General features: G+C 33.8%; 1 non-coding gene across 1 annotated transcript; it reads right to left on the reverse strand.

The window, feature by feature from the left end:
• Window positions 1-7,520: 7,520 nt before the first annotated feature.
• On the reverse strand, window positions 7,521-7,648 carry LOC121392013. The gene has a single exon (XR_005960401.1). It is a non-coding gene; the product is annotated as a U11 spliceosomal RNA (small nuclear RNA).
• Window positions 7,649-23,100: the final 15,452 nt, after the last annotated feature.

The following is a 23,100-nucleotide window of genomic DNA, read 5'->3' on the forward strand; positions in this document are numbered from 1 at the left end:
AGTATTAATTTTTGCATTATGATTGTACAACAGTTATTGTAGGAGTCAAACTACCAGAAATACACACTCTTGTTGTAATTGTAATGATAAAAATGCTTATTTTTGAAGTGAAGTACACTAACTGAGGTGTTGTGATGATAACAACAAGTGATAATTCTATAATTGATATATTATTAGGTAAAGAAGTCGATATTTAGACTGTAATTGTTTGTTATTCTATAACGCCATTTAGTGTATTGTTGTCTTGATATGAAGATAATTGGATATTCATTTGTTAGAAATTATAGATCTTTGATCATTGTCCATTGTGGAATTATTTGAATGGGATGAACAATGTGTTGGGTATCATTCATCCAACATTAATGATTGTCCGTTTAGTATTGACCAACCATCCATTCAACATAATCATAAGTTTATTTGTTTTAAATATCTATCCATTCATTTGTGGTTTTATAAGAATGTACAAATGGTTTGTCATCAATATAGCCTCCCACTCATACAATGTATGTGGTATATGTATCCATGGTAACCCAGTACTTATGTATCAACATTGTATGGTTTATTTTATTAGTGAAGGATATCAGAGTGTAAGACTTACCTTATTAATTTCAAAGTTTTGACTTGATCTCCTCCATTAAATGAAGGTGTACATGTGTTACACATATATACATATTATGTCTGTGTGTGTCTATACTAGTGTCTACACTAGTGTCTATACTAGCATATGTACATATGTGTAGGTCATAAGGTGACTGACTATATGTACATATTTAATGTATCTTTCCTGGGTTTTTAGGAGAATGAATCTATAAAATGTAACAGTATAATTTTTAACTCTTCCTCCCTCTCTCTCTCTCTCTCTCTCTCTCTCTCTCTCTCTCTCTCTCTCTCCTTCTCTCTCCCTCTCTCCCTCCCCCCCCCCTCTCTCTCTTTCTTACTCTCTCAGTCTTGCAGTGATTAAACCTCCAACATCACCATCAAGCGGCTACTAACGCACCCAGGTACAAAGAAACAGGGTGTGATAAGGACTAATTAATTTAATATACATTACATCATGATATAATAATACTATTATATTGTAACCATGGCAACAACATACTGCATACACGAACTGTTGTTGTTTCCAAACCATAAAACTGTGTGAAAGTATGTCAATAAGAAATTAAGTTAACTATTTATCTATATGTCATCATAAGTAACAATAGAACAGTTCAGATTGCTTCTATGGTTTAGAATATGAATTACCTCAATACTTTAGAATGTTTGGCGGTTTACATATGATAATACTATTGTAATACTAACACAAAGCATTTGTATATACTGTGTAATTAAAATTTATGAATCTGTAATCTGATTGTGTCTCATTTTTTTTTATTTTTTATATTGTAATGTTACTAACGACTCTGGTAAATTGTGTGTGTGTGGTGTGTGTTACATTGTTTTGTAACTGGTCAGTAAGTGCCCACTGTGTCACATGACATCAAGGTGACATCATAATGACAACATGTCAACACTATAGTGGTGTAGTGGTGAATGTATGATTGGATGATTGGGTGGATGAATGGGATGGATGGCTATGTCTTGTGGGAGTAGGTTATATATTTGAGCAATTTTAAACAATTTGTATTTGTTAAGTGTGTTTTGGTATTGTATATATACTAATATTAGTGTACATATTCAAGACATCCAATAGTTACATTACATCACAAAGTCAAACCATGTCTGTAGTATGTTATTTTAATAGTAAATGAACATGTAATTTATAAAGTATGTCTATAATTTTTCTTGGATTATATAAGACATTTAGGTACATGATGATGTTAACATGACTGCTATGTGATGTAATGATTACTAGACAGTACTGGACAGTATGAGTATTATATTAATGGGAGTTTGTAGTTAGTCAATAAAATAACGCTAGTATTTACACTGAAAGTTTTGAATAGATTTAGTACATTTTAAATGTTATTGGAAATGTTAAAACAAAGTTTTTTAAAAGGTCTACAAAAACACATTAAACATTTACTATAGTTGTTTTAAAGTACTTTATCATCTTCAGATGTTATTGATGGAGGAGTTATTTCATCTATGAAACGTCGAGTAATTCTGGGTCATTTACTCTTGCACCTGGAGACAATCCATTTCAAAGAGGTGCCCGTACTACTAGAGTAAGTCATTTAGAAATAATGGATGCATATAGATGACTAAATTAATGAAAAATGGATGGACCAAGGGATATATAGACAGACAGACAAACAGACAGATGGACCAAGGGATATATAGACAGACAGACAGACGGACAGATGGATGAACCAAGGGATATATGGACAGATGGATAGATAATGAGTGATATTTTAAATTTTAAACTTATGTTCACTAGAGTTTTCGTGATCGCGTGAAATCAACTTTGAAGACTAAAAAAGGTGTTGGTCGACCTGAAACTTATTCTGCAACTTCTGGGTCAGTACAAAGGGCGGGACTTGCTCGTTCAAAAAGCTGGGGGAAACCAGAGGGGTGTGTCTTGTGTGGTCCTGTTGTTAATTGTTTAATATTGTATTTACTCCTCCCATCTCTCCTTGTAGGGATCTTATTTTACCTAGGATGAGAGGGGGAAGATCACTAGAGAATCTTCATCGTGTTAGCTCCAATGAACCTGAGGGTCAGATTAGTTTGGGGGAACCAGGAACTTTGTAAGGGTTCTAAACTATAATATTCACAGAGAAAAGTCTGAATTAAGCACACCTTTTAATTTCAGAACACTTGTTCTAATCCTACACTAATGCTTATTTAACTACTGTATTAGTTGTATTGAGGATACCTTTGCTCTAAGTGGCTGTATATATATAGTTATTGAGTAAACTTTTTGTTATTAGTAGTATGCTCTGTATTTGCTCTTTAGGTTGACTTGGCCACTAAAGGCACTTTAAGGATCCAGATGGTTCATCCAAGTGTTCCCCACGGCACAGTTGTTTCCGTTTGATTACAGACGCAGACATACTCTATGCATCATGTGGATCATCAGAAGAGCTTCATAAATGGGGTGACAAGGTATGTTACTATTAATAGCATTGCTAAATTTAGAATAAGATGTATAACAAAGGGTGCTATATTTTAAATATTAGTCTATACATTGATTGTCTTTTATTACAGTCTAAATGAATGTCACAGACCTAACAGAGACCATTTGAGACGTCTTAGTACTCAGATTGTGTATGGATTTTTGAGCTCGTAATCTTCAACCAAAAAGAAATACTTTTGTGAAGTTTATTGAACAATATTCTTTACTGTCAAACGTGTTGTAAACTAATGAACGATATCTTGTTCTGGGGAGAGCGTTTATATTTGAGTGAGTTTCATTTTCAAAATGTTTGTATCTCATAACAACAACAACAGCGAAGTTAGTAAACACGCTGTTATCACTAAATTGTTATAACATGATCAATACATGACATTATCTGTACATAATAGGGGAGTTTATGTACATATAATGTACATACAAACATGTGTTTACATGTTAATTATAGATCGATATCTATGAAATGCTCACCAGCTGCCAAGTTTGCTTTTCTAAATTTTCTAATTTGGCAAGGGACTATTTTGTAGATATTCCGAGTTAAAATTTAACAATTCACACTTCTCATGTTGACTATAATATTTCCCAAAGTTAATAAGTATCTTATTAATTTTAGAGAGCTACCTATGTTGGGATCAGTCCACATCAAGCTATATAAGGAAACTTACAAAAAAACGAGACAATGTTGTTGAGTTAATTGGTAAAATTGAAATACCAAACTTTAATACTAGACACTGACCAAGTTACAGAAAATGGTAAGATTGTTAGATAATACTTAATTCTGTTGATCTTATCCTATTCATTGTTTATTGTTTGTTTTGTAAGTTTGTTTATTACTGCTGTGTTATTCTCGTTATTTTCAGGTATCCAGTCACTCTCTTTCATACTCCAAATCACAGATCAGTCAGAAAGAACAAGCTGCAATTAGAATCAAGATACAATATCAGGTACATAATAACAGATGTACATGTAACGTTACATGTACATGTAATGTAGCATTACATGTACAAATTACATGTATATGTACAAATTACATATACATTTACAAATTATATTACATGTAGATGTACTTGTAACATTACGTATACATCAATGATATTGGATTTTTTTTCAGGTGGTGTCAATCTTACCACTAAATGTTATGATGGACTTCTTAATGTAAGAACAAAAATTACCTGATAGAACTATGCAAATGATTCTCTCTCTCTCTCTCTCTTTCTCTCTTTCCACTAGTATATCAAGTCACATTTTGCTGCTCTCTGTGATGTTCTGGAACCTGTCATTTCAGCCAAAACTAAAGATGAGATTGCACAGACCCTGTTAAGAGTATTAGAACACAGTGGAAAAGCTAGAGAGTTTCTATGTGATATCGTAATGGCTGAAGTGCAAACATGTTGGTAAGTGCTATACTATCATTGTATTCACATTGTATGGTAGCTATCATATATCACTGTTGTAAGTACTGATGTTTACTAGTCTAGAGCTTACTAATGGTAGTTATCCTAGTTTAGTAGTTAACTGAATTTTCTATTTTGTAGATAATGAGATTTGATATTAGAGGAAACACCTTGCTACTAAAGCTGTAGACACTTACATGAAGATGGTTGGAGAAGGAGTAAGTAAACTTGAGAGAGAAAGAGATAGAAGAGAGAGAGAGAGAGATCATGACAGTACTTCAATGTATATCAATACCTGTATGATGACACTTTCACTGACTATGAATTCCTTTCTAGTATCTTCGAGATACATTTAAAACATTTCATTTGTGAGCTCCTAGAGTCAGAAGAGGAGTGGAGGTAGATCCTATGAGGCTCACTCCTACAATGTCCCTACAATCAAATCAACAAGTACTCATGCGTTTTGTGGAGAAAGTTTGGATTGATATTTTATCGTCATGGACACGGTTTCCAGGTGATATAGATAGTTAAATCTGACCGCAGTAATCTACAATCAGTACACACTCTATACATTATATTAAGGATGTTATGCCTGTCAACTATTAGATCAATAACTTATTGAAGTCTGTTGTCTTTGTTGTCAATCATGATAAAGACTTGTGTACAGTCTACAGTTAGTAATTCAATTATCTGTTATATGAACAACATGTACTTAAATGATGTGCAATATAAACAGTTTTACTACTTTGTAGCTTTTTGTATTACTTTTCGCTGCCAACTGCTTTAGTGTGTGCATGTAAATAACAAGTTATGTTTGTTGGTGTATATATGGATATGGGGTGTGTTATCATTGAGGATTGATATGTGGCTGTTAAAAGAATACTTTTGGTTCGTTCCAATTAACCAGTTGTAATGATGAAGTCTTATGATTATGTTTCATTCTTTGTGTAGTGATCTTCGAGATACTTTGTATGGTATTCGTCAACGGTTTGGAGTCGAGAGAGAAGATGCTTGCTTAAATTAATCAGTGGCTCAATTTTCTTACGATTTTCTGTCCCAGCCATTCTCTCACCTAGCCTCTTTCAACTTTGTCAAGGTAACCTAGACCAATGTATATGTACATGTGATTTGGCATGATATGTTTAAAAATAGATCTGTAAGTTTATGTTCTAAAAATAGCATGTTTTTCCTTTACTTAGAATATCCTACTGAAAAGAAGTCGAGAAAGTTAACCCTTGTTGCCAAGGTTATTCAAAGTCTTGCCAATTTCACTAGGTATGCGTATTATATCATGTGACCTATCATGTGACTTATGTTGTCATGGATACAGGTTTGGTGGTGAGGAAGAATAAATGTGCTTTATGAATGAATTTGTTGAGAGAGAGATCAAAAATATGAAACAGTTTATTGATAGAATTTCAGTAAGTAAACAGAGAAAACCAAATCACTGTAGTTTAATTTTCATCATTTTATAGTCTCCAGTTCCCGACAGCTACCTGTTGTTGAGTGGGGCCCTTACCATATTGACTTAGGTAGAGAACTATCAATTATACATACTACATTGTTAAATTTGATACCTAACCTCAAAGAGGTGAGTTGATAACATTCACATGATAACCATAGCATAATTTAACCACTTAATGACGATTGTATCACTTATCCCATTGTCCATTGTACACCTGTTGTTCCCATGATTTAGCTATTGACAATAGTACTACATACCCTATTGACATATATTGTACGACCTACTCTATTGACCATATTGTACTACATACCTTATCGACCATATTGTACGACCTACTCTATTGACCATATTGTACTACATACCTTATCGACCATATGTACTACATACCTTATCGACCATATATACTACATACCTTATCGACCATATTATACTACATAACGAATTGACCATTTATACATAACAATTGACTGTTATTACATACCCAATGACCATTACTACATACCCAATTGACCATTACTACATACCCTATTAACCATTACTACATACCCTATTAACCACTTACTCTTAATATGTTATTAGGATGCATTAGCTCAAGTATCTGAATTACCTGATATATTGAGACAAATAACAAACACAATTGATGAAGCTAAAGAAGATCCTTCTCTTCAACATTTGAAGCTCTCCGAGTTATGCAGTCTACAATTTCAAAATTCCACTCCACAGAGTCTCAAAGCAGTAAGTCAAATGAAATGACAGATGGAAAATAGATTAACAAGTAGATGATACTCATGACCTACTCACAATGTCGTAAAATATTACGATGGGATGCGTCAGTATTCATAGCCCATGGATGATTAATAGAATTAAACTGGAGTCCCCCAGTGAACAAGAAAAGCATATAAATTTAAAACTGATGGTGTTATTTTTCTATTAGTCAAATCATAATTATAAGAATATTATTATATAAATTCTTTGTATTGTTTATAAAGCATTATTATTATTATTATGTAATTTATTTCTACAGCCAGATCACATACACATCAACTTTGTCTAACAGTTCATCAGAATATACTACACCTGCACAATCTACGTCTGCATCACCCACTGCAGATAGACGTCCTCTCTCACAGGCAGTATTTGGTCTATCTCTACCCATCTTACCACACACTCGCGTCAAAATCAGTGCTCTGCTGAATGGGCTGGAAGTTCTCCTACCTTATCTCCTACCCCTCCCAGTAAGATATGATGATAAATATAAATTTAATAAGTCAAATAATCTATACTCTTAAGAAACAAAATAAAAATAATGACCTAATTCAGCTTCACCTGGTTTACAAAAGACAAAAAGCTAACATTTAATGTAGGTAATATCATGAGGAAGCATGCACAGAAACTTGTATCAGACACCCTTTCTTTTGTTTCTCTTGAGGTAACTCCTTCTTTACTAGTGTACTTTAGCACATCAAACTATTTAGTGTAAAGATCATTATTACCTTGCAAATCTGTTCAAGCCATAGACATTTTAATGTGTGTTGTCTTGTAGTTATATTTGAATTATTTGTTTTTTAAAATATAAAAATGTAATTAGGGTGTCACTGCAGCAGCAGTCTGACATCCAATTTGCCAAAAATTATGCTTCCGAAATCTCTTGATAGCGATTCCGCAGAGCAGCTGTGAAGCAGCTCTGTGCTATGGATAGCAAAAGCCCTTTTATGCATTATAAATGGAACATATTAGTTTATATAGTTCTCTTGACTTGTGCCCGGTTGTTGTGGGAGGTTGCAAGTTCAAACTAATGAATATTGTTATGGTAAAGTTGGGGTTTGTCTTTCTAGTACCAAAACTTCCTCCTACTCTTGGTCATGTCTTCATCATCTATGCCACAACAGCAGCTAGATCAGTTAATCATGAGACAGGTTCCTGTGGTAGTAGTTCTCCCTCTCTCTCACGCCAGTCCCATTGATGATCAAGGACATATACCACCTTCACTAGATTTGAAAACTTCACATTCTCATAATCAACTACCGGAGGTTGTTATGGATGTCCTAGTCCTCGGAGGTAACTTACATGGATAGATAGATGGACGGATGGATGGACAGACAGATGGATGAGCAGATGGATAAATGGATGGACTCACAGGCATATGGACAGATGTCTGAATACATACAATTAAAATTATCGTCTTGTATTTCAGAAAACTCTGATTCAGCTATTCATAAGTTTTCAATACATCCAAAGAAGAAGGATACAAAAGAGACAGTAAATCAGCAGAGTCTCTGGAGAATAACTTTCATTTAGGTAACTATAGCAACATCTAACAGTCTCTTAATATACTACATTCATCACTAATAATATATAATATAATAGTCTTTTCTCCACTTTTCTTTGCACAGGTTTGATCAGACAATCCAAATAGCTGATGTAAGTACTAATGATGGCACTAATTTATAAACTCTCATTAAGTTTACTATTGCATGTCCTTTTTATAGCTCACTGCTGAAAACTCACATTTGCTTCAAGAGAGAGATAGAATAATGTCAGATCTAAGGGAATCTCAGACTCGTATCTATCAACTCGAGAAAGAGAATGAGAAATTAAAACAAGAAATTGCCACTTCAGAAAACATCCAGAAAGAAAGCAGAAGCAAATCTTCGCTCTCTTCGAGAGAATCGTGGTAAAGTTCTTCGAGGTTTAAACACCCAAACAGAAATTGCCATGGTACAATTTAGACGTGATTTCGAATATTTGAAGAAGAAACAAGTAGAAATGAAGGATGAAACAATTCTGCTCCAAGAAAGAGAAAAATCAAAAGTCTCCTTGAAGCAAACTGTAGCTTGAGAATGGTGTTGAGCAGACGCAAGGTCTTGAAACAGAAAAGTGAAGATGATGAGGGTTTGTTTATGATGAATGGACATAGCCAGTCAAACTCTGTCCAAGTTGAGTTGGCAAAATTTATCAGTCAATTAGACATTTAAGGGAAGTCAGTAATAATTGTAATGTCATAAAGGGAGTATCAGTTGTTATCATGATTTAATCATTGTGTATTTAATGTTATTTAACGCAGCTGTCCTTAATTTTTATCACACTTATTAAATTTTATACTTATAGTGTCAAGATTACAGTATTTGCAAAGGAAATAAATTGAAAAGTACTAGATAATTATAATCAGTATTATTTGATCAATCATCATTTATTATATTCTGTTCTATTGATTTGTGTTGTGTAACAAATTAAATTATAAATGTTAATTTTTGAAATTACTTTTACATATTCAATATACAAACTAAATAGTTAGTTAGTATTATTAAATTTATATACTTGTTTCTAAGTCTCACTTCAATCTATGACATTGTGTTTGAATGGTGGAGTGAAGTAAACGAGCTAGAACCTCCTCTCTGCGCGCATCAGCAAATAGTCTAGCTAGCTAGACCCTCCTCCTTTTGATAAGCTGACGGGTGGAGGAGGGTCTAGAAGCGAACTAGGCTTACTGCCCCATTGGAATGTGGGGCAGTACAGCAATGTTTACATCGTGGTTATAAACTGTTATTACAATTGCCACGTGAACCCATGAGTTCTTTTTTCTGTGTTTGATGTCCTTCCAAATGGAAGCTGAAATGCCACGCTATCGACTCTACACCATGAGAGAAATGGGAGAACCTGAAATATAATAGATTTTTGCCATATCCAGTAGGCAAAGAAATAAAACAAAGATTTCCATCTAAAACTTTTAAGATGGCCTTCCTCTGCTTCTCCTTTAGACAGTCATGAGCCATTTGAAGACAGTCTAATCCAAATTGAATTGCAAGTATCGTCCATATATAACTCCACGGGGCAATTGTAATAACAGTTTATAACCAACATTGCGGTACTGCCCCACATTCCATACATTCCAATGGGGCAGTTCTCTTCTAGACCCTCCTCCGCCCATCAGTTTATCAAAAAGGAGGAGGGTCTAGCTAATCAGCAAAGAGCTCCATAGACGACTAAAGTGACCATGCGTTTCTTATTTTCCTTCGTGTTGGTAAGTAATGATAAAATATTCGTATTTATTTTTATTTTTTAACAGATTACAAGCGGGAAAGTCTTTTTCAACTCAATTGGTGTCTTTCAGCATTGTTACTGCTGGAAGACCTGTACATACTCTAGCCACACTATCTGGTAGCTTCTCTGTAATAGAGTATCTACTTATAAAGTATATCTCTGTCATATAATTGGTGTGTTCATGTTCCTCTATCAAGCTGTTTGGTAAATCAGTTGTATTCACCATCAGTCTGCTACTCTTACCTCAATATGAAATATATCATTAGCATTCTTATTACAAGTCTTCTTTGACTCGATTATCTTAATATCTAATGCACCATTAACATTCTCTTCAATTACCTTAATATCTAATGCACCATTAACGTTCTCTTCAATTATCTTAATATCTAATACACCATTAATGTTCTCTTCAATTACCTTAATATCTAATGCACCACTACTACACTCTTCTTTTTTGACTTAATCATCCTAATATCTAATGTACCACTAGCGTTTTTATTACAAGTCTTCTTTCGACTCAATTATCTTAATATTTAATGCATCATTAATATTCTCTCTTAATATCTAGTGCACTCTTCTCTTGACTTAATCACCCTATTATCTAATGCACATTGAGCATTCTCTTCTCTTGACTAAATTACATCAATTCTCAAATTTCAACACAGTGCATTCTTTGTTGCTAATCTACTCTTGACTCAATTACCTCAATACTTACTTAGCTTATCATCCCCATATATCTTTACTGATTCTATCCAATGAACATTTCTATGTGTGAAACACCCAGCTGCTGAACTTAGAGATCTGTTAAATAAGTGGTACCTTGGTACTCCTCAGCTCTACATCAGATAGAAACTGGATTCATAATCTATTCTTAAGTCAATTACCTCAATATCTGCCGTGACCTAAGTATTCTTGACTCAATTAATCATCTCTTTCTGACACAGCAACAGTAACATTGTAATATAAATCTACATCAATATATATCAACTTTTAGTATCATTGGTGTAAGTGACAATCCAATAGAGCAGATATATAACAAAGGTATGTCATAAAATAAATCTCTAGTATGCATTAAATAAACTGTATGGTGATTATTATTTATTGCATTTTATTATCATGACAACAATTGAATGATTACCTACAAACAATGGATATTGCATTGATTGTTTTCTCTTCTATATCATTCTACAGTTCACAATGTCTATAATCTCAGCTCCCCCTACTCTTGATGTACTGTGTCATGAACTGAAAGAAGTAGTTGAATGGGATCAAGTTGCTTGTAAGTCTCAAAGTTTCTTATGTTGATATTAAGAGTATTGAGGCACAATATGTTGAAATAGCGGCAACGCAAAATGCATTCTTTACAAAAATGTCTGGACCCAAACCAATACCAAACATTCATGGGGCACTGTAGCTGATGCAGTAGAAAGGATCAATCCTGCTGTTGCTGAGTGTATCAGAACAAAATATGCCACTATTCTAGACCAAACACCATTCACTTTACAACATGAAGAATGTACCAATGTCAATGACCAATCTTCAACTAGTGAAGAGCAAGAATTACTTGAATTAGTGTTGATCTTGAAGAAGGTATTATGGAAAAGATCACTGATTTAGAAACACATTTGCTGCACTGGTTGCAGAACACAGGGAATCTTTTCAACAAAGACCCAAATAACTTTTACCCATTTATCAATACTACTAGAATACGCCGAAGAACAGTGGAATGGCCCATACCTGATCTAGATGGTTGCTGATATTACATACATCAAGTTGGTTTACATACTAGATGACATTGGCTTATCTTAATAGTCGACTTCTTCAAAGAATAGTCAAGCATTTGTTTCTGTCTGACACTAACGTTGCTTTATGAAAGTTCAAAATATCAAGATGATTTAGAAACATTCAAAAAACAAAAAAAGAGGCTCTTATTGATAAGATAAAATCAAAGCAGACCCCACACCAGGTAAAGTAAAATAACATTGAAAGTAAAGAAAATGGTGGCTAGACATTACATTAAAGCATTTTGAAGTATTTGGTGAAGCTCCTTTTAAAGATATGATGAGTCACTACATGACATTGTTGTTAGGAGGGCAGTATGTACATCAACTTGGAAAGTATCTAAAGAAATAGCTTACCCTTATAACAAGATCTAGGTTTGATAGTAGAGGAGTTGAAGGAAATTGAGTCATCTCATTAACAGTAGGCACTATTGTAGTCTTCAATTATGAAGATTCACATAGATAACATGACATTTGATCTGGCTCGTTTTAGAAGCTGTTTCAATCTGGTGTCCACTTTCTGCTATAGCTCTTCTTCTGAAGTAGGTGGTAATGATACACACTAACAAGGTCAGGTGAATCAGTGATATCTACTATATGTAAAATGAAAAATCATAATGCTACTACTGTATTATTTGTGGCTAGTCAAAGTGTTTATTTGTTACTACCATCAAATTACTTGACAATGGAGCAGACCTAACCTACCCATGAAAGATGATGACTCAACACCTCTTATGGTAGCCTCTGAAAATGGTTCATGTGATGTTGTTGGGTTATTACTAGAGAAGAATGAATGTTTTGATTAATGCACAAAACAAGCACGGAATAACCGCCATTTTATATTGCTAGCCATAAAGGTCATTCCTCTGTCATTCTACCTTACTTACCAATGGGCCGAGACCTAACCTATCTGATAAGGATGGCCTGACATCTCTTATGGTAGCCAGTAAAATGGTCATGGTGAGGTTATTGGTTATTACTATAGAAAAACGTTTTAATTAATGCACAAAACAAGCATGGGAAAACAGCCATTTCTATTGCTAGCCATACAGGTCATTCCTTTGTCGTCTATATCTTACTTACCAATGGGGCAGACCTTAACATACCTGATGAGGATGGCCTGACACCTCTTATGTAGCCAGTAGAAAGGTCATAGTGATGTTGTTGAGTTATTACTATATAAGAACGTTTGATTAATGCACAAAACAAATATGGAATAACAGCTATTTAATATTGCTAGCCAGAAAGGTCATTCTTCCTCTGTCGTCTCTATCTTACTTAGGAATGGAGCAGACCCTAACCTACCTGATGAAATTGGCTCAACACCGCTTATGGTAGCCAGTAGAAATAGTCCATGGTGATGTTGTTGAGTTATTATTAGAGAAGAATGTTTTCATTAATGCACAAAACAAACATGGAATAACACCATTTCTATTGCTAGCCATACAGGTCATTTCTCCTGTTGTCTCTACCTTACTGAAAAATGGAGCAGACCCTAACCTATCTGATGGAGAGGCCTAACACCTCTTATGGTAGCTAGTCAAAATGGTCATTTTGATGTTGTTAAGTTATTACTAGAGAAGAATGTTTTGATTAATGCACAAAACAGACATGGAGTAAACAGCCATCTATATTGCTAGCCAGAAAGTCATTCCTCTGTTGTCTCTACCTTACTTACCAAGGGGGCAGACCCTAACCTACCTGATGAAAGGCTCGACACCCCCTTATGGTAGCCAGTAGAAATAGTCATGGTGATGTTTTGTTTGAGTTATTACTAGAGAAGAATGTTTTGATTAATGCACAAAACAAACACAGAATAACAGCCCTTTATATTGCAAGCCCAAATGGTCATTTTTCCATCGTCTCTACATTACTTACCAATGGAGCAGACCCTAACCTACCTAAAGAAGATGGCTCAAACACCGCTATATGGTTGCCAGTAAGATGGTCATGGTGATGTTTGTTGAGTTATTACTAGAGAAGAATGTTTTCATAAATGGCTCAAAACAAACATGGAGTAACAGCCATTTATAATGCTAGCCAGAAAGGTCATTCCTCTGTTGTTTTTACCTTACTTACCAATGGGTAGACCCTAACCTACCTAAAAAAAGATGGCTCAACACCGCTTATGGTTTTGCCAGTAAGAATGGTCTGGTGATGTTGTTGAGTTATTACTAGAAGAGAATTTTTTCATTAATGCTCAAAACAAACATGAAATAACCAGCCATTTATAATGCTAGCCAGAAAGGTCATTCCTCTGTGTGTTTTACCCTTACTTACCATGGAGCAACCCTAACCTACTTAAAAAATGGCTCAACACCGCTTATGGTACCAGTAGGAATGGTCATGTGAGGTTGTTGAGTTATTACTAGAGAAGAATATTTTTATTAATGCTCAAAACAAACTGGAATAACAGGCCATTTATATTGCTAGCCAGAAAGTCATTCTTCTGTTTGTTTTACCTACATTACCAAAGCGGCAGATCCTAACCTACCTGAAGAAGATGGCTGGACACCTCTGATTGTAGCGGCAGTCAAAATGCGTCATGGTGATGTTGTTGAGTTATTACTGAGAAGAATGTTTTGATTAATGCACAAAACAAACATGGAGTAACAGCCATTTATATTGCTAGCCAGAATGGTCATTCCTCCGTCACTCTACCTTACTTACCAATGGAGCAGACCCTAACCTACCTGAAGAAGATGGCTGGACACCTCTTATGGTAGCCAGTCAAAATGTCATGGTGATGTTGTTGAGTTATTACTAGAGAAGAATGTTTTTGATTAAGCACAAAACAAACATGGAGTAACAGCCATTTATATTGCTAGCCAGAATGGTCATTCTCTCCGTCATCTCTACCTTACTTACCAATGACAGACGCCTAACCTACCTAAAAAAGATGGCTCAACACCGCTTATGGTAGCCAGTAGGAATGGTCCATGGTGATGTTGTTGAGTTTTATAGAGAAGAATATTTTTATTATGCTCAAACAAACATGGAATAAAGCCATTTATAATGGCTAGCAGAAAGGTCATTCCTCTGTCATCTCTACCTTATTCACCAATGGGGCAGACCCTAACCTACCTGATGAGAATGCTCAACACCTCTTATGGTTAGCCAGTAAAAGTGGTCATGGCGATGTTTTGAGTTATTACTAGAGAAGAATGTTTGATTAATGCAAAACAAACATGGAGAAACAGCTATTATATTGCTAGTCATCATGGCACAACCTTCTGTTGTATCTAGCTTTCTTCTTATGAGGCAGACCCAACCTATACACATACATTGGATGGACCACCACTTATGATAGCTTGTTCAAAAGGACATGATAATGTTGTGAGAGAGTTATCAAAAAACAAATTAATATCAATCACCAACCTCTACTGGTACTACAGCACTACATCTTTTTCTTTTCAATGGACATGAAATATTGTCAGGCAACTGCTAAAAAGTGGTTGCAATCAAAAATTCCTAAAAGACATATTAACAAGACTACCTCTTGATAAAGCCAAACAAAATCATCACCATAATATTGTATGCCTACTTCAAGAGGAACTATGACTGATTTTGTATAATATCACCAGTTTGAATCAGGTTATGGATCAGCTACTGTCTCACCATCTATTATTTAATCTATAAGACGATTATTTGTGACAACCCATTTCTTATAGCTGTATAGTTTAAAATTGATTGAGACAGTAGGTAACGATTTAAGTCCCTGAGATTGTTTTAAAATGGAAAACTAATTGACCATTTTGAAAAATAAAATGTAGAATGCAAATAGCTATTTTGATGTTAATTAGTACAAATTAATTAAGATAAGTGCATCTTTTAGGCGTTGTATTTCATAACTAATATAATTTGCTGAAAGAGTTTAATGTGTTTTATTGAATGTGTTTGTTAAAATTAAAATAAAATGAATATTATTATATTCATGTTATTGATTACTAGAATAACTAGTAACGAACAATGTCATGAATTTATAACATTGGAAACCACAAAAAATGAGAGTACCAAACTAGTTAGAAACCTATAATTTGAGCAATATAACAGAATAGTTTAACAACAGTTTATTAACTCTCTAAGTCTCTTTTTCAAATATATAAATTTTTTCAGTGTTAGAATTAATGACATATTGTAATATAACAAATCAAATATAATAAGTGATATAATGACTTATTTTGGAGGAATAGATGATGGCAGAACTACTGGGCAGGATAGAACAAGAGAGGTCTAAGATATTCTACACCCATTTTTAGTTCATGTACAACAAATTGAAAATGTCAAGCAGTTTCCTAGACCTTCCCTCCCTCCCAGTGAATGGTTAACTTATGAGATCAGTACCAATAACATGCTTTTATATTTACACAAATCTAACTAATAGTGATATCCTTAGGCCTCATTTTTCTCTTCCAAGCCTCAAAAGAGATGTACCCTGACATACACTTTCTAACTTTACTTTGGGGATTTCATACTTGATACTATTACATCTGTCAATTACTATATATGTAACTGATGAAGCTCCAGATTCTGTGTAATTGAGGTCATTTTTCTCTCCAGGTGGGATATCTTCTTTGATCCCATTAATGGCTAATCATATGATGAGGATGACCTATACCCCTCCTCAGAATTAATGTCAAATGGTCTCTTAAACAAGGTAAGGAACAGAAACTTCTAATAGAGAAATATTTGAAAGATTTTATTTTGCTTGTGTACAGGAGACCGTGTGGTCCATCTTGTAGCGTAAGAAGTAGTTTTAGTCACGTACCTCCAGATGTTTGATGAAAAGTCATGCTCAGATATTGAATCAATAGAAAAAATTTTACTAATTCTATTCCTAATTTATCAAAATCCAAGCAACTAAGGCATTGCTGTTCTTTTTCTTTCAGTTCTTGGTAACAGATATCTTCAGTCAAGAATTTAGGAGGGAAAACGTCATGAGGAAAATCCATTCTCTAAAGAGGTCATAAACTGCCTACCTCTACACAAAGAGGGCTTCAAAAGACCTTTCTTCTCCCTGTGATTCAAAACCCACTTCCATCTCTCTTCCATTAAACATCACCAATGCCAAACTATGGTATCCACCTCTTGTCCAATGATCAACAATCCATCAATCACATAAAGTAAGTTATAACATAGCAATAAAAGATGACAGATTGCATCATCTGGTGGTACTAGTAGATTCAGACTTATTAGAAAACCATTTCACATCAAGTCTAAGCCATTATAATGGAAGGTATTATCAAAATATCACTTCATCAGCATCTCATTTTCAAATGAGGTCATACCAACAGCCAATCTTGATGACCAACTCTCAGATGAATTTGATGGTCCTCAACAGGACCTTTTACTGACATAGTTGAACCCTCTCCTCAATAACATGGAGCAATAATTCTTGGACATAACACTATACTCAAGTAAGTTCAGTTTTCTTGTCTGTTCATCCAGGACCTGCTCACACTTATATTCATGTTTTATTTTTATTAGTACTTTCATATAATAATTTATAAATTTATTTAATTACTTTTGTATTCATTGCCAATGTCATTTATGTTACCATTACAACATGCATCTCACCCAACTACAAACACTTACTAAAATAATTCAAAACCTAATCATGTGTAAACTCATATTATAATTATCTAATTCAGCAATCAAAACACAGTTGTGGTTTGCATGTTTATAAATAATATTTATTTCTGTTTCAATGCACCAAAATATAATCCTCTTGTAAAATTGGACACAATTTTTACAATGGCGTTGCAAGACTGAGCATTTTGGTTAGCTAACTGAAGCACTAGAAACAATACAATCAAATTATTGCAGATTTTTAAAGACAAAATACATTCATAATAAGATATACTCTTAAAAATACTTACATGTTTTTTTTCTTTGCACAACGTTTTGCTGATCTACTATAGTTTTTCGCTTCTTTGTGATGTTGTGGAGCTGATGTCAAGTTAGTTTGTTGATGCTGTAGTTACATCATTATGATGTAATATACTATGACATATGATGAGTTAGTCTCTTACTTCATCTCGAAATATAAATATTGTTCTCCTTTAGCAAAGAACTCACAAGAGGCTGACAATAGCCTGTCAACAACTTCAGTTTCAGCTTGTGTCAATCGATACTACATTTCCAAAGGAAAAATATGTGTACTTGTATGTTTAATCAAAGAACTGACTTCGTGTGGGACTCCCAAAAACGTAATAAAGAAGCAGACAGGCCATAAATTCGTTAATATACCTATTAGTTTACAATCAACTATAACTATCATTGCATGCATCACTCACCTGTTCCATAAAATAGTTGATCAGCAGTACTATTTGTAGTCTTTGAAAAATTCCCAGACACCACTGTAAGTGATGTCGCTAAGTACTTTCTTGTATACAATTTCATTTCTTTTCAAAAACAATATATTTTCTATAAACAAATGAAGTGCCAATGGGACTTAATTTCATTGATGTATTCTGCTGTCTTCTGGAACAAAAATATATTTATGTACCCCAATTTTCATTGATGAACTGATGTTTGGACTGCCTATTGTAGAACTAACATGGACTTTTTCTCTTCTTTTTCCTACTTGAAAGGCAACCAGGCCTGAAACTGTTCGGCTACATCAATGCAAAAGCCCACAAAAAATATCCATCAGCACCGCATTTCTATTGGATCGAAAGCGAACTTGTAATTTTCTGTGGTTCATAACCTTGTTCATTAATGTTAAAGTCAGAATAGGTATTATTATCAACACCAACACATCCACATGTTGAAACATCTTGACCACCCATGAGTCTCGAGTAAGTGTAAGAAAATCAGGACACTCACCTAATTGATAATATTTGCTAGTGCATGGAGACATACACTGTAAAAATTGAATAGTTGGTTTAACCAATACATGGTTATATGGTTGCATATGGAAAAGTAAACTTAAAACATATTGATTACTAATGTGTTATGAAATTATGGCTATGTAGCTATTAAGCAGTAGTACATAGTAATGAAAACAGTATTATGATTACTATTCAACAAAAGTAAGTTTGTAATTGCAACCTGTATAACCGAATATGGTTATATCCACCAATCAATTTTTACAGTGTACATATACATATAGTACACTTACCTGAGTCAGTAGGATTTTCAATTTTATGTGTAGAAAAATTGGTTGTAAAAACAAGAATTGATCTTCTTCACATTGTATGTCATTAAGCACAAAACAACATGTCATCATAACACCTATGTACATTGTGACTATATTATTATTATTATACAATTGCAACTTACTGTTGATTGTAATATCCTGGGTGAAATATTCGGTAAGCTACATATCCATTACCTTCAGAGTACAATAAAGGTTGATCATCGCAGATTGTACTTCTTTTAAGTTTGCATGTAACAGGATCCGTGTTTTTAATTGTTATATCGTTGTGACAGTGACTGCACTACATATTAAGAGCTAAAATAGGAGAAAATAATACATTAATTTATTTACTTTTTTCCTCTTATTCCATTGATAACATCATTCATTCTAGCACAAGTGAGTTGAGGTGGAATATCCTTCAAAGGTGGAGTATCCCTACAAGGACACTGACTTGAATTCACAACCACATCAATGGTTGAAAAGAGCAGAAGAACAAGGCGAATCTTACCATTATATTTGCTGAACAGACCAGAGAAAGGGTAATTAAGTAGACTCAAACTGAAGTAGGCGAACCTGTATGATACTAGATCAGTTTACTGGTAACAATGGCATGGTTCGCCTACGAGTAATTCCAGTTTTGGCCTTCTAAAAAAATTATTTTTATTATTATTATTGACGAAATGAAGTGTCCCAATAATCTACTGCTAGTTTAAAGGGCACAAACAGAACAGAACAATAATAAACGAAATAGTATTAAAAGATGTAGTATGATTAATAAGACAGAAATAAAAATAAGTGATTGATGTATCTGATAAGTTTTAGTGTGATAAGTAATAGCAAGTGGATAAATAAGCATATTTAACTTTGACTTTAAAAGTGATTAGAGATGAGTTAGATTTCACATGATAAGGAAGTGAATTCCACAAGAGAGAACGGAAAGAGACAAATAAGTTTTTTGTGAAGCAGATGAGGGGAAGAAAAAGTGATGGTAAAAGGTGAGAGAATCAAAGTGATAATTAAGAATGACTTGGAGGAGATTTGTGAATGAAAATATCAGAAGGAACATAAAGGATGTTGTTAGTAATTTTATAGAGAAGACATAACTTAGAAATAGAGCAACAGTTGAGAGGGACAGAAGGTTAAAAGTTGAGAGAAGAAATGAGTAATCACTGTCCCAGTTTATGCATGATAGCACATTTTTAGAGAAAGTGTTGAGTTTTTTCAAGAATTTCAGAATGGTGAAGATACTGTAGGTCCCAGACAGAGGAGCAATAGCAGAAAAACATGTACTTCAGAAGTAAATAAAGTGAGGATTTTACAGTGAGTTTTAAACAAATACCACACCATGGCGGTTACAATCACAATGGAATAATAGACAGAGCAGACATATCAGATTGGGACTGTCAGCAGATAGCCAAGATTCCACAATACAGCAGATGAGATTAAGGACAGAGCAGAGAGTCAGAGAGCAGTCATGCTGTGAGCATTAAAACAGAAAATTTTTTATGATTTTGATGATGTGAGTTGTAAGCAGGATGACAAAAGAGTGGACAAGCAATGCTTGACAAAGGTCTGAAAGAACAGGGAAGAAGGATTGGGAGAAAGAAGAGTGAGAGGTGGAGAGTGACAAGCTTGCAAGTAAAGAGAAGTTGGGACATTGGAGTGAAGAGTGGATGTGAGGAGGTAGTAGAGGGTAGGGTTGAGAAGAAGGAGGAAGTAGAGGGCAAGATGGGTTGGGTTGGAGGGTTGGTGGCAGGCAGAGTGAAGTGGGTAGACTGGATTGAAGATTCTTCATAATTGTTGATGGTAGTAGCTTTGCTGTGTTCCCAGGAAGAGTGATATCCTTGTTCTATTTGTTTGATCTAACTGGTTGAACTAGTTTGACTAACAGGACTGAGGGTGCCTTTTTACTGGTATAGGGGACTGAATGAGTCACTGGAAATTGGTGAGGCTTGCTGTTGGAGTTTAGATGATGTAGATGGGTCAACACCACTAGGAATTGAAAGTAATCTAGGAAAGAAATAATGCAATAATTTCTTAGTTCTCTCTCTCTCTCTCTCTCATTTCTAAAAGGGACAGAGATACCCTTTCTTCATTATCCATTCAGAAGTGGTCACAGAGGACAATGGATTTTTAAGGAATGTCTCCAAGTAAACCTCGACCATGATCTAAAAGATTGTTAAACACATTTTTCAATCAAAACTAAGATCTATTAAACTTACCTACATGTACACAAGTTTAAAGAATTTGTCACAAAACAACAAAATTGTTATTCTATAGAAAAACATAAAAATGTAGTAGCTACACAACAAAAATGTGAAAATCACTCATTAAGAACATTAGACAGACTCTTTATCAATCTATAAACTATAGTTTCATACTAGCTAATTTCTATTGAGAAAATATTTATATCACTAAGGACCGTTTCTAAGTATCTATAATGGAAATGTACATACTTCATCACAATATCTGGTACTACTGTACACACTTGTTTTGATGTAATTCTGTAAGTGATAATGTTTTCTGTCCAATAAAGGAAAATTATGCATGGATAACCAACATGTTGTGTTATTTAACCACTATATTGAGAACACCTCTTATACTACAATCAGTTTCATGTGAGGATTCCTAACCATTATATGCCAAATTGTCCTGAGCCAATGATTTTTGTATTTATAATTATGAAAAACTATAGTTTCCGTATCAAATTTATCATTATATCATTAAATTTATGTATCGGATGATACTTGTAAAACCTGTTCAAACAGCATGTCCTTGTCTCAATGTACATAAAAATCAAGATTTCATAATGGTTCAACTTCATGTAATAGACCAGAAGTGTCCTAATAGATCATAAATGGATGAATGCCCATTTAAATGGATAGACAAACAAACAATGAATAAAATCACTGCATACAATATTGGCAGGAGGAATGGATGATAGATGGATGGACAGATAAACTAAATGGATAATTGCTGGGAAAATGGATTGCATATAACACATGTATATAGATAGGTTAATAGAATGTTTACGTTTAGAAAACAAACATTTTCTTCCAGTTTTAATAATACCTACTACAGCATCTTGACTGCTAATAAATAACAAAAAATTAATTTTTAGCTAATTACAGGGGTTAAACCCTTACTAGTTCAAAGACGTATCTTTTCAGTATATACAATATTTGATCATGTGACTGTTTGTAATTTGTATAAGAGATGTAATATGTGTACATAAACCTTGGCCTAAGGTTAGTAAACAAATAACACAGCAACTTTTTTTAAAAAATATCACTTTTGATGAAGCCAGGTCCATTTCATTAACATTTGCAACCAATTCCTCTCCATACAATTGCCAATAACCCTATCAATGTTTCTACTCACCGTGTCTCATTTCACAGTACTAGCCATCATTAGAGACAACAATATTTCATCATCAGTTAGTAATGGTAATGAAGTTCTGTTCAGGAAGGACTACTTTATTATATTGATATAACATTGTTTTGTCTTTGTCTTAATTAATAACATTCTTTTACAACAGTGTGATGGCATCTATATATTATATACTTGTGTCAAAAAAACAATTATATACATAATTATTTCACACCGACGGTTTTGTTGAATTGAAAATGAATTTATCCTTTTGCTTGCAAATTTTAAAATCCAAAAATAATTAATATAAAAGTAGACTCTATTTGAGTCAGTCAAACATTTGGTTAAAATAGATTATTAAGAAAGGATCTATTTTCCCATAATCAATATTCAATTTTTGTTAGAAGATAGAAAAACATGATACATTCAAATTTGAAATTTGTTTTTATATTAGAAGATAATAAAAAATTCGCTTATAACATTCAAATTGAAAGTTGTTCTACATGCTGATTGATAAGAGAGTTTATATTATAAATTTCATCATAAAATGAACAGAATCAGTTTCAGTTTATTTTTTTAGATATTTTCAAATCCTCAATATTGAATTACATATTGCTTGAAACCAAAACTCTCTTGAAAAATATTGCTTAAAAAAAACCTGAACCACTGCCTTCAGTATCTACCTGTCTTGACACAGCCAGCTATGTAACAGTATTTTGTGATTTCATATCTATAACAATTCCAACAGTTATTTCTATCCTTGTATGTCTCAAAAGTCAGCTCTTTTATCTGTAAGTGCAAGGGGATGGTTTGCAGACCTAGCTCTCTTCTCT

This window comes from Gigantopelta aegis, unplaced genomic scaffold, assembly GCF_016097555.1.
Source record: "Gigantopelta aegis isolate Gae_Host unplaced genomic scaffold, Gae_host_genome ctg3260_pilon_pilon, whole genome shotgun sequence".
In the NCBI taxonomy this organism is placed as follows: Eukaryota; Metazoa; Mollusca; class Gastropoda; order Neomphalida; family Peltospiridae; genus Gigantopelta; species Gigantopelta aegis.